Source organism: Anopheles arabiensis, chromosome 2 (assembly GCF_016920715.1).
Source record: "Anopheles arabiensis isolate DONGOLA chromosome 2, AaraD3, whole genome shotgun sequence".
In the NCBI taxonomy this organism is placed as follows: Eukaryota; Metazoa; Arthropoda; class Insecta; order Diptera; family Culicidae; genus Anopheles; species Anopheles arabiensis.
The window spans coordinates 64755791-64767810 of record NC_053517.1 but is presented as its reverse complement, the minus strand read 5'-3'; the positions used below and the strand labels follow the sequence as shown (position 1 = coordinate 64767810).

General features: G+C 44.9%; 1 protein-coding gene across 3 annotated transcripts in view; it reads right to left on the bottom strand.

The window, feature by feature from the left end:
* LOC120895324 (RNA 3'-terminal phosphate cyclase) overlaps nt 1-12020 on the bottom strand; it is a 32802-nt gene that overhangs the window by 14844 nt on the left and 5938 nt on the right. Inside the window, exon 7 of one of the 3 annotated variants that reach the window (XM_040298562.1) lies at nt 4299-6580. The exons of the other annotated variants lie outside the window; for them this stretch is intronic. The gene's annotated coding sequence lies outside the window, so the exon portion shown is untranslated. Of the gene's footprint in view, nt 1-4298; nt 6581-12020 lie in introns of those variants that run through there. 3 annotated transcript variants of the gene reach the window in all.

Genomic DNA, 12020 nt, shown 5'->3' with positions numbered 1-12020 from the left:
GATACAGGATGAAAATTTTTAACGTCATCCGCATAAAGCAAGAAGTCGTTAGGAGGAAGGATCGAAGTGCAGTCATTGAGGAAGAGAATTAACAGTAAGGGACTAAGGACACTAGCTTGTGGGACATTTTACTCACACACTTACTCACTCTACTGGAAGTGAACTTTTTTTCGTCTCACTCACGCTTACTAGTGTGCCGCCTATAACACTAGCCTATTACTTGTGAGTGGGTTGAATCCGTACGGAGTAAAACACTAGTCGGAACAGTGAGTATTGGTAAACGTAAACGGATACGATTTGTTTGTTAAATGTACAAATGTTTAAAGAATGAGTTCAAGATTCAAATCTCTATAGCTAATCTTGTCAGAATTAGAGTGAAATCACTGAAAAACGTTAATTTTTCCATCTGTACTGGATATCATTGTAACGATCAGGGGTTCATGTCCACAATATGCATGCCAGGATCGGATTGGTAATGATTAGATTTGTACCAAACACATTTAGTACCTTTTTCTTCGTATGCCTTGCACGTTATGTGTTACATATTACAATCTTTTGGCAGCGATATGTAGAGTAAGTGTATCAATTGTGGCTATACCACCAATTATTACCATAACGAACACTATTTTCGCTCTATAACAGTCAATTTGCGTTTGGACATAACGGGTGGATATTTTTATTTCAAATATGAACATAGAATTATAGATGGAATTATAGTGCAATTATCGATTATAACAAGATCAGTGCCCGAAATTAGAACGAAACCATGAGCAGCTCAAGAGGACCACAGCTAAATGGCTAGTCTCAAGATTGTGGTTGTTTTTAAGTGAAAAAACTACACTAGGGTTTATGCAGAAAATGTATGTTGCTTGTACAAACCACCTATGAAAAAGGTGGACCAAAATCGAGCTATGCATCGACCTCTGTATTATACAGACTTTGGTTCCAATGCACAGAGTGTGTGTGTGTGCGTGTGTTATAATGTATCACAATTTAGCTTACACATTCGGAAACAAAAAGCTTTAGAACAACATTGAAATATCCTTTGCGTGGCCGCTTTGTAAGCATACACCAACGTGCATTGCACTCCGTCGACAAGCGTCGAGAAAGTGTGTAGTTTTGCATTTGATTGCACCGTGGTGGTTCGTTCGTTCGTTGTGCAGCGGGTAGATTGAATTTGATTCAATTTTTTCCACCATTTGCTAACGCTAGCGAACGACAAATTGGGTCGACATCCGTCGCGCGGCGGATGTTGTACGCTTTCTACCGTTCCCCAGTATGCCGTGGCCGTGGAGAGTATGCCCGAGTGTATGGGTGTGTATGTGTGTGTGTGTGTGGTAGGTACGCGACACCATTTGCCTGCTGTGCCGTGCCGTGCCGTGGCCGCTATCTTGCCCGATGCATCGGCCATAGATGTGACTTCCGCTCCGGTATGCGCACTACACAGTTTGGCGGGTCGGGTCGGGTCGATCGGTGTACGGCCGGAAACCGGAAGCCACACACCGGTTGTTGCACAGGGTGCAAAGTAATGGTGGTGGTGATCGTGGTGGCGGCGGTGGCAAGGGGAAAAGAAAGGTGAAAACACAGAGACCGCTCTGAAGACAGAGCGTGCTAACCAACCCATCGAGCGTCGAGAAGTGCTCTAGCGCGCAACCGGATGTCACCAATTGGTACCCTTCGGCCGGTCGACCGGTGTCGCAGGATGGAACGCAAAATGGACGTGGTGGTGTTCGGCTGGGTCGACCGGTGCCGCAGGTGCGTGCAGGCAGGCAGGTACAGGTACATACGAGGGACAGGGACAAAGGGACACGGGGAAGGAAGCAAACCGAAACCGGGCCCCGAACGGATGGAAAACATCACCGCAACAACCGCAGCGGGACAAGTGAATCGGGCAGCAGTTCCGGAGGCACCCGGTCGGTTGTTGTCGGTTTCTTATTTTGTTTTGTCGCTCGCTTAGCCGTTCTGTGCCGGTTTATTGGTTTCTCAGCACTTTTGGAAGAAGCGCGATTTTGCGACATCATATTTCACCGTTCGATAGCAAAAAGCGTGTACGACCGACCGGAAGCGTACGAACCAACCGTGAGAACGCTTGCACGCAGAATGGTGGCCGAGGGCGGGCGCGCGGACGGGAAGGGTCGTTCAGAAGGATTTCCCGTTAGGGGAAATTGATTCGTGGCGAATCGGAGGAGCCACCGTTTATAGCACTTGAAGTTAGCCATTCTTGCTCAGGCCACGTGTTGCCCTTATTTTATTAGCGCTACTGTTTGCTTAGTCTTAGGCGACTCATTGCGTTCCAGCACGATCGACGATGGATAATGTACCCGCAATTAGCACCCAATTCTTTGCTAATCAGCCACATAGATGGGCATAGATGGCTGGAGTGCGGACCTGAGTAGAGGTTACAAAAGACTCCCTCTATAATTCCGATGATTGCCGGCCGGAAGAACGACGCGTGATCGTGGGCCGTCATTTAAATATTCGATTGTCCTCCAGCGATCGTCCCTCGGTGCATGTGGTCTGATTTATAAATGGAATGTAAAAATAAAGTGAAAACACACCAGGAAACCAAGGACCATAAAACCTGAACCGTTCGTAATCTATCCCAATCTGGGCTGTTGTAGAATGACGAAATCGAGAAGCGATTAACGCATCCGCACTTAGCTAACGTCGTAGCGTCCCAGGAAGGGTAGCCGACGGCGGCGGCGGCGGCTAGTTTGTAGCGCTGTGGGCAAGCGGGGCCAACAGATTTTGGGTTTGAAATTTCTTTTACGTGGTTGTCTGGAAAGGAAATGAGGGAATAGCCTCCTGCCTCTACCTTCCTTTCTATCTGTCACCAATCGGGAACCGGAGATCGAAGGCGCACGGTTATGGCACCTGTAGCGCGTCTCTCCGGCACCGAACACACCGCGATACCATCCATTCGGGCTGGTGTTTTCTTTCCTCCTTTTTTTTTTTGGGGCGACACCTTCATCGTGTCCAAAACCTTCCAAACCAAGGCACAGACCAAGATGTGGTGTGTGTGTGTGTGTGAGTGCGTGTGTAGGAAGCGATGTATCGGGACAACAAGCCAAGAAAGACGCATCGAAAGGGAGAGATCAATGGCGAAGAAGGAAACAAAACATATCGAATTAATATTCAATTCGATAGCTTGAAATGTATTTAATATTCATGAAATTCTTCCTCCCGGAGTAGATATTAATTAAATTTATACATTGATAGAAATGGGTCTCTGTTTTCCTCGGTTTTCTTTTTCCTCCCCATCGTGTAGACTTTCGGTGGGTTTGTTCACGTCGTTTCCTCGCCACGCCACGTTTATCGGGTGGTAGTTGTTTTTTTTTTACCCATTTCGGATGCGAGACGCAAGTCTCTAGCGCGCCATTTCGACCGACCGACCGACCCGCCGACCGACCGGCGCGTCCGACGATCGTGCCACGTGAACAATTATTTTATTTCTATTTATTTTCTTCTACCACCATCCCGAAATCGGATGTGGCGTGTGTGCGTGTGTTCGTTTGTGTTGATCGTACGAACAGGCGGATATGTTCTACAGCAGCACGTCGTTGTGCTTCATTAGTGAGGTAACGCATTTGATCTAGGCGGAAGGGATAACTAATCCGTAGCCAAAAAAAAGAACATATCCAAGGCACCGCAGTAGCTAGTAACTTGTTATACAATTCAACCATGAACGTCTTGCAAATCATTCCAATAATTCAGACACGGATAAAAAACTCTCAGATAGATTGTTCACGATCATATAATAAATAAATGAATATTATTATCTAAAGCCAATGAGTTCATCAAGAATAGAACCGCACCTAAATGGGCAATAGTGAACAAACAAGGCACATAAAACAATCACTTAGGCTATGATTTAGCTTTTTACGATCGTACAAATATCGATTTATGTCTACCACTCGTACAACAAACAATAAAAAAAACACCATACCGAAAAGATGCCAAAGCACTTAGTGCAGAGAAAAGGATGCATCCTGCACCCTTCTTCCTGCTTTATTCCTCTTTAATGCTCAGCCTTTTAAAACTCTACCAGCATATCCCATTAATGTGGTGCGATAAACATCCAGGGACCAGAAAGGATCATGAATGGAGAAGGGCCCACACCAGCCTGCCTACAATTGCTGCGCGTATCACAGCAAGCCTTGAATGGAAACATTACGCGCTTCACCCTCATTTATTATTCAACAAACTTTGTTGTTTTTTTTTTATTTTGCTGCGTCGTCGTTGTCCTTCCATTGAACTCATACCCACACACTCGCTCTTTCTCTCTCTTTCTCTCTCTCTCTCTCTCTCTCTCTCTTTGCAATGCTGTCGCTCTCGATCTCTCTTTCCGGTGCCACTCCACTTAACACCCTTCAGCTTCAGCTGCGCAATTGGCTGCATCCTGCACTGTCGTTCCTGTAGTGGTGGTGTTGCTGTCACTGCTACTTTGATCCTGCGGATCATTATTGTAAGGACGCTTCGGGAGAGACAGAGAGAGAAAGAGAGAAAGAGAGCGAAAAAAAGAAGCGTGGGAACGTCTGATGATCGTCTACTGGATTGCCGATACGTACGTTACGCACCCTTTTTGGGCATGCGCATCTGGCGGATGGACGTCATCGTTTGCGTGGTGTGTACTGGTGGGTGGGTGCTTTACGCCGGAAATAGCAAAAAACTTCCTGCACCCGTGTGCATCTGCAAGAATCGCACACCTTTCCTACGAAAACGCTTCTGTACATCGTTCATAGATCATCAATCTATGATGTACGAGTAGCATTGTACCGTAGTGTGATATGTGGAACTGTGTAACCGTTCTTAAAATGGTTGATTCCAAGCCCATGTCCCAAAGAAAAAAACATGTAAACTTCTCAGCAATGCCAAACTCGACTCCACTTCTCGAATCGACTTAACCGATTCTATTTATTTATTTGCTAGCTCCTTCCGCGAACACCGCGCGTACTAGCCCTTCGATGCTCTACGAAAACCCGCCACGATGCCGTTATACAATGCGATGCGCAATCATTCGGTAAACTGGCCACTTCCGGTGGTGATAGCGACAACCAGGCCAACCGTTCGTTTTTTTCTTCTCGCTTTCTCTCTTTATTTCTCTCTCTCTCTCTCTCTCTCTCTCTCTCCATCTCTCTCTTTCTCTCTCTCTTTTTACCCCTCTCTACCTCACTCACGGAGCGCCGTCTCTTCTTCGCTCACATACGTGTACGTGTACAGTAACGCATCGGTTTGTCTCGCGCTGCACAAGCCTTCTTCGATCTTGTTTTGGGTGCGATCGTCCATATAGGAAAGGCATCGCCACAGGCCTTGCTTACGTGGATATAGTCACCCTGGTTAGCCACTTTTTTATCACAGACCGGACCCATCAAGCATCTTGCTTATCGCAGCTCCACCGCACCACCACAAACTGCGTTAGTTCTCCCGTTCACTGTGGTGTGTGCTTCTTTTTCGATACCGTTTCCTGTTCTTTCCCATTAAAAACTACATCTGCTGCTTCAAATGCTTGTGTCGATTACCACTTTTTTATCAGTAAAAGAAGCTTCTAGCCATTCTAACCGCTGCTTCATATCATGACCGTTCGAATATAATGGTTTCTATTTACCTAAGTTATAACGATAGCAGTTTAAATTTTTAATGTTTTTTTTTGTGATAAAAACACTAACGTAGTTGGTTACAAAGTTATAAAATATAATAAAATAGATCTTAAATATGGTTATACAAGAAAACAATGAAAAAAAAAAACTATAATCAACAAATGTTTTGAACAAAATATTGTTTCTGTAAAATCCTGCCTCATTCCCTTCGCATTATTCAATTTTTTCTCCTTTCATTTCTTTCATTGAAGTGCACACATCGGGGTTTTTTGTATGTATATCCCGTTTCCGTTTCCGCTGGACTATGCTAATCTATGATCCCCCCCCCCATCCGCTCGCTACATTGGTAGAGGGAGTGAGGGGTGATTGATTTAAACGTGTGCTAAGCCGGTTCCGAGAGAACGTACGTACATACCCTGTGTAGTATTTTCATGTTTTGCCTACTTTTTTGTTTTGTTTCATTCCACTTAGTTTTCTACTGCTTCACTTTGTTCTTCGAGGAGAAAGATTCGCTTAGGTTGATGAGTGAGCGAGTGAGTGTGTTCTTTTCTCTGTTTAGATTATCTTCCCCTTTCTATTCTAGTGACAAACTGGCGTACATTTTAGTGAGCTTTCGACTATCATTTACTCCATCGCACACCGTCGTCTTGTGTACGCACAATGACGTCGAAAAGTTGCGTGTTTGTTCTAACAGCAAGCAAGATTAAAGGGTTGGAAGAAAATATTGTAACACAAAAAAACGGTGGAAAAGGGCGAGAGAGAACGAAAGCAAACACGAGAGAGAGAGAGAGAGAGAGAGAGAGAGAGAGAGAGAGAGAGAGAAAGAAAAACACTTCCCTCTATTCGCGCGCTACGCGTAAACGATCATCAAGTTGGCTAAACTCGCTCACTCATCCCGTTTGACCGTTCCATTCAAACGGGCATTCCCTTGGCGATGAGCACAGTAAATGGTAATAGGCATTGGCAGTCTGTTGAACAAATGTCTGTTGAAAAAAAAAAACATAAAAAACAATCAATAAATGTATTCTTCCGATATTTTGGTTGCAATACACACTTTACAACATAACATGTGTAAAACATAACTTATATTAACACGCTGATTGTATTAGCACTGTGTTTGATGCCAACATGGGGCAGTTCAATCTCCCCACGCCCAATGCCCACCGCACATTCGAGGTAGGTTTACTTGTGCGTTGATTTAAAATCAAAGAGACTCAAAAGTAAGTCACCAATCTTTAGTTTGTTCTTATTTCACTCTCAATCCATACTCGCACAATGCTTATGGATAATTTATTTTGGGGTTTTCTCAAAACGTATGGCAGATTCCAGGAGATTATGTGCGATGCGTATTAAAATGGTAAATAATTCCAATGCAATAAAGCTTTGTAAAGACGAACAATATAAGGGCAACATGCATTCCATAAGCAACATTTGTATCCCGATAAACATGATCTTGTGTGTGTGTGTGTGTGTCTGTGTAGACATAGGATATCATTCAGATGTTTATTTTATAACAATTTGACTATTTAATTCTGCTGGGTAAACAGTTCGTGGACTGGGTGTGTGCTCCAAAACCGCAATCATACTAAAGAGATCGAAAACAGCGTGCGGTCGGTGAGGACGCAAGCGCGCGAGTGAGCGCGCGCGCGCGCCACCATACGCAAGAGGAGTGACGGAGCACAGGAAAAAGAGGGGAACGATGAAGGGAGACGATAAGTGTGCGGGGAACTTGCTAACTAAAGCCGGAAAGTACATCCGGTCATGCGCGTATATTTTAATGGGTGTATATTTAAGAGTGCGCACAGCGCGTCGACTATCGGCTATCGAACGTCGACAGGAAGTGAGCGACTGGTTTGGGGAGCATTGTGTTGTACGGGTACAGGTATGGGGTAGAAGACAGGAGAGGAGAACAAGGTCTGAAGCAGGGACGGACGTGGAGTGAGGGAGCAGGCAAAGGAGAAGAAGGGGGAGCTGGCCATAAGCTGGAAACGTCGTCACCATCGTCGGCTCTCTCCCTCATGCGCACAGGGCGAATGAATACGCACGCACGAAATGGAAAGCAAGAGAGTGAAGGGGGGGGTGGGAAGGAGGGTAGCGTGAGTTGGTGGAAGATGGAACGGAGAGACGCGCGCAATTGAGGAACGAATCGTGCGAGATTGAAGATGCGAGGGCTCGGGCCCGGGCCTGGGCCCGGGGGGACGCTTACCTACGCATACATGCATACACAATTTGTATTTTGCATAAACGCACTCCGCACCGATCATCCGTCCCATCCCATCGCTTGCGTTCGTTCGCTTGCTCGCTCGCTCGCTCGCTCCTACGTTCGATCGTGTCAACCGGAGAGGACAAAATCTTACCGCCACTGGTTACGGTTACTGGATGAATTGAAACGTTTCTGGAAGAGAATCTTCCAAGCAAACGTTATTTAATGTTCTAGAACAGGGGCATCCAAACTTTTCAGCTCGCGGGCCGCATTGCTTCAAAAATAACTATGTTGAGGGCCATTTGACGCTACCTTTAACTGATGAGTGCACGTTTAAATCTCGTTTTTATAAATACCAACGATACTTGTACAGTTTCGTGTTACTAAAGCTTGATTTTTGTCTAAGAAAAGTAAAAACTACATATTAATTAAAAAAATTCATGATAACGTAATATTTATATTAACACTAGCAAAGTCATCGTGGGCCGCATTATAAGCTCTTGAGGGGCGCATGTGGCCCGCGGGCCGTAGTTTGGAGACACCTGTTCTAGAACAAACAATCATAGTAATGCATCAACTTAAATCATTGGTTGCGTAGCTTTGCTTAACACAGCTAAATGTCCAACTGGAGTCGGATACTATTAGTAGAATGTTTAGGAGATAAAGACTTAAAATGTTTTTATCTTTGCATTTTGTACCGTTAATTTAACTGTTTCATCAATACTCCTTTTTAGTATACACTTACGTTATTATGTGATTTTAATGCCATAAGATACTGCTTTCAGATGCAAACTGACTTGAAATCATCTGAAAATCATTTATAGTTTATTAATTAACCATAAGGTATGCTTAAGTCACCTGATGTGACTGATTGGTGTACATATGGTTGAATAGTCCATCAAACGTATGGAAAGCTCTGTCTATAGCTGTAACGGGTATGATGTGCGAGATAACTAAAAGATATAATAGACACTTTCCCAAACTCGATCGAAACGATCAAGCAAGGACTTTGACAGAGAACAGGTCGATGCGTCTCGAGTAAATTGACAGAAAGCCATAGGAAAATGTTTACAGTTAAATTGAACATTGTTTATGTTTAGTGAGAGACGTTGCTATCAGAGTTTTGTTCAGCATTTTGCACTCATTCTCTATTACTGATTAGAGCAATTAGAATGTTACATGGCTGATACAATCCAAGGATCTCATTTATCCTTCGTCGCCGGATTATAAGCAAATGAAAGTATGCGTATTATACCTGTGTGTGCCGATTCGATGTTTCAATTTACTCTCAGTGGTTAATGGAAAGTTAATAGGGCTTCTCATATCCAGTTGGAACATGTACGGTATTGTGTTGGGTAAATTTGATTCAGATTCATGAATCTGAAAGAATCTGAATATCGGTTGCAAAGATCCATGAATCTCGAAAGACTCATGAATCCCTAAGGATTCTGAACACTTTGTGATGTTATGTCGTAATCTGTTAAATGAATGGATGTACTATATGGCAAAAATATGAGTTTATCACTCACTCCATATTACATTAATTTATTCATTTATTTACTTGGTCAAATTCGGATTATCGAACCACGTATTTACGTGTTTTTTTAAAGCTTCTTATTTTTGTCTCAATCCATAAGTTAATTATTATTAGATATCATACATTTTCATCTTGTACAAAGCAAGCTGATATTTTCAACAATAGAAAAGTATTTATATTTTTAATCAAATTCCACTGTTTTTGACCAAACACTGTTTCATGAATTTGGTATCATAAATATCATGAATTTGGTTGTCAAATGTGCGGAATATCGAGGTGCGGATTACGAGGAGCGTGAACTGTGGTACCTTCAAACTCTGCACAATTTATGCAAAATCAACCCTTTGACGAACCCTACACCACAACCCACAGGACAATCGTGGGAATCATTTACAAAGTCAATCCGCCAAACCCCAATCTACTCTCGGCAAGCTGATTGCTACACTTGGTCGACCAATTGCTTCTGGTTTCATCGACATGTAGCACCATTGCAAAGCTTTCATTGCCAACACTTATCAATCGACACGACACAGCTCCACACCCTGGATGGAGGCAGAAGAAAAAGAGAATCCATACACATCGGAATATGGTGCTTTCGAAATTTTTGTCGCTTGCTTTCTTTTCGTTTTCGAGGTTGTTGTTGTGTTCCTTGCCTCCGTTTTCTTACTAGCTGTTTCCGTCTATTGCTCTGCCCTGCCCCATGCTAGAGTTCGCATTTCCGTTCGCGCGCGTCCCACTCGTCGTCGGCTTGTGGTCTGCCCCGGAAAAAGGGGTTTCTTTTTCATGCCCATATTTTCCCGTTCCACCACCAACCGGTGTACTAGTATGGGTCGTCGTGTTGGCCAACAGCGTATAATCAAAGCCCTCTCCCCAGCAGGGCTCCTTTGGGGTGTTTGGGTGGAGGAATGAATGCGCGTAGGCGGTTGAATGGAGCAGAGACCGGAGCGTGTAGGCAAGCGATCCGGCTGCGTGGGACGCACTGGCGTAAGCTGATGGGTGCGTATGTGTCGCCTGCTTTGTCGCGACGAGCGTGTAGGTGTGCGTTGGGGTGTCCGGAGTCAAAAGCAGCAGCAACAGCAGCGTGCGTGCGCACAATCGCACCATCCGAAGCATGGAAACGTGGCAAAAAAATAAATAAATAAATCAACCGGAAGGCCCCAGAACCAGAAATCGAGACCGCGGTGTGGTAATGCGATGAGTATCCCCATCATCCCCTTTCCATCATGACTTGTCCCAACCATCTTTGCATACACACACACACACAAACACGCACATAGCACGCAGCAGCACACACATACACATACACACATGCAACTGTTCCCATTTACAACGTTCGCAGTGCTTGCTCTGTTGCCTGTGCTGTTGGTTGATCGTGTCGTTCGGTAGTATGCTCGATTCATTCATGATTACGTCGACGCAACTACGCAAACCGAGTGCGCGACCTGTCTTGCCGCGCTTTTCGCCATAGCTCCCCCTACCAAACCGTGGCACACCACCCCTGGTACTGCTTGCTGCCGTTTCGCCGGATAAGGTTAGGCGACATTTGTTTCTCGTGAGGCAAAAGAAGAAAGCTAAGCAAAAAAACAACAAAAAAAGTACACACAAACGGCACACAAACGCCTATTCAAACGTATTTATCAGAGTAGGCCGTAGGCCCAAGTGACATCGTGCAAGATGAAATAAACGAATGTTTCAAACGGCAAACCAGCCACAGTGAGATAGAACGAGAGAGAGAGAGAGAGAGAGAGAGAGAGAGAGATAGAGAGAGAGAAAGAGAATACAGCGAGAGAATGGCAGAAATCAGCACAAGGGCGGTCGAAGACGTCTTTTCTACGCGAACAAAGTGTTACTAGGCCCCCCCCTTTGCTACCAACGAATGTGTACGGCACGCAAGGGAAAAGTGGAGGAGTAGGAGGGGGATGGAGAGAGAGAGAGAGAGAGAGAGAGAGAGAGAGAGATAGAGAGACAGGAGTGGATAGTGGCGGTGTGCTTCATTGAAATTTACATCTTCTCAATTGAAACGGATGACAGTGTGTGGTGGACGAATGGTGGCTGCTGGGAGAGGTATGCAGCGCGTATGGTCAGAAACGCGAGATGAATGGGGGAGACACGAGCACACGCGCGCACACGCCTGTGTATGTGTGCAAGTTTTAGTGTGTACGTGTGTATGTATATGTGTGTGCATGTGTGTGCGTTAGTGTGGGTTGTGGTCGTTTGTTTGAACGACTTACGTACACCTCTCAGGTCTGAACGCGTATGAGCTGAATGTTGCCGATCCACCTCGCGTTCTTCACGTATCCCGCCCCGTTCGCCGCCCCTTCTTCCGCTGGCCTAATACTACTGCACTCCATTATGAATGTTTACCGGACGCTGTTTACCAGGCAGCGCGTGAAAAGTGAATGAAGTTTCGGCCCGTCCGATGTTTCTCGAAATCCGAAACAGGATGTGGTAGGATGTTGTTGTAGGAGTTCAATGAAATATTTAACACGTTGCACAGGTTGAAATCGAGTGTGCCCAATTGGTTAACATGCCGAGGGCGCGGGTCAGCAAACCTAACAGCGGGTCCTACTAGGTGATCCCGGCGATGGCTACTGTGAATGCCTAACCTCGTACGATCGTGATTTTCTTCTTGCATTCTGATGTGGAAGAATTTCAATAGAAAAGACAAAAATATCCACTTCAA